Source organism: Orycteropus afer, unplaced genomic scaffold (genome assembly GCF_000298275.1).
Source record: "Orycteropus afer afer isolate SDZICR_OR568_19922 unplaced genomic scaffold, OryAfe1.0 scaffold01686, whole genome shotgun sequence".
NCBI lineage: Eukaryota > Metazoa > Chordata > Mammalia > Tubulidentata > Orycteropodidae > Orycteropus > Orycteropus afer.
The window spans coordinates 58275-60185 of NW_006923273.1; positions in this window are offsets into that span (position 1 = coordinate 58275).

Genomic DNA, 1911 nt, shown 5'->3' on the forward strand with positions numbered 1-1911 from the left:
TTTGTATTCCAATCACTAACAAAAACAAAACAAAACTCACTGCCCTCGAGTCGGATCCAACTCATAGCGACCCCTCCTTGGGCTTCCGCGGTGGTATCACTATGGAAGTAGATTGCCCAAAATTCCTTCTGAGGAGTGGCTGGTGGGTTTGAACAGCACCAGAGTTCCCATTCCAATCACTAGTACTTATCAATGCACCTTGATTACATGTTTGGCCAATTTCAGACTGCATAAGTTGGGAAAAATCTTCAATTTCTTCATCTCAGCATTTAGTGCTTTATACATATATTTGAATAATAGTAGTATTAACTGGTCTTCCTTATAAACATATAGATATTATCCTATATCTTACAGCATTGTCTTCAGTGTAGATCTTGTAATGTCCTTTTCTGATGATGAATGCAATGCCATTCCTTTTCAATGTGTCATTCCTGGCATAGTAGACCTATGATTATCTGATTCAGAATGGCCAATACCAGTCCATTTCAGCTCATTACTGCCTAAGGTATCAATCATTAGGAGTTCTGTATCATTTTTGCAACTTTCATTTTTTCTAGATTTGTACTTCATACATTTCATGTTCTGATCATTAGTGGATGTTTACTGAAATAGAACTGTGGATCAGGGACTGAGAGATGTGGAAAAATGGGAACCTTTGAGCAATAGAAGACAAAATCAGCATACATTGACTAGCAGGATGGAACTATGCTATGTTCTTTATGTATATGGATTATGTCTTCCAACTCTCTTAGGAGGATGGATACCTCTATGGTTACTATATAGGTGAACATATTAAGATTGAGAATGGTTCCGTTGCTTATCCAAGTTTAAACAGCTAACATATGGTAGATCCAAGGTTCAACTCCTCGTTTGACTGTTTCTTTAAGTTTTGCTTTTAGTATCAGTTCAAAATGCTATTATCTCATATAAAAATATTCCCAACCTGTGTAAAATTTTGAATATTTTCTTTTGTGAATTATTTATCCCCTTTCTCACTTTTTGCTTGGAATGTTCAATCTGCAAAGGATTTGATATCATGAAGATATAACCTCTTTGTCTCTCTGACAAATTCTTTCTGCTCTCTTATTAGTTTTTATGGGTATCAAGGGGATATAACTGGGCTTGGAGTACTGCCAGAATAAGGAAGGTTTCTCTTCTTCACAGTGTCTCAGGGATGACCTGAGTCTGTATCTTTTTCCCCCTCACATCCACTTCATCTAGCGCTCTCTTTCTATCTCTCCTTTTTGAGTAGATTTTTATGTTTCTTTAAACACTAGGCAGAAATGACGATACTGAAATGAATTCCTGAGTTTACATATCTCTGGGAGGATTCCGAGGAGTAATATCTGAGTCCCATTTCTACCTCCTTAAGAGATAAAAAAAAATCTGATGTTGTCACCTTGCAATTCTAATTCTCTTGGTCTAATCTATGTATGTGCATTTTCACAATTGTTGGGCATGAGCAGATTTCAGAGAAGGGGGAGATCGGTTCATTTATTTTAAAAAGTCTCACTAAGAGTATAGAGGGAGAACTCAAAACTGCAAATTTAAATAAGGTTGGAATACATTTCAATTGACAGGAAGTTTTTGCGACCAATTTACTAAAATGCAGAAGGTAAAACTTCTAGACCGAGGGACCACCTGTGTCTTGACGTCTCAGCATCAGAGAGGCCACTGTCTCTGATTACTTTTCTTCTTACTCATTCTTCAAACCCCACTGGCTACCTTCATGGCCTTGATAACCTGAAACAAGTCCCTTCCTCAGGGTCTTCACACTGCCCTTTCCTTCTGCAGGGTACACAGTTACTGAGACACCTTTGTGGCTCTAGCCTTCTAATCTTTGATGACTCTGTTCACATCTCACCCTATCTGTTGGTCTTACTTGAACACCCAGTAAGCAACAAGTCTATC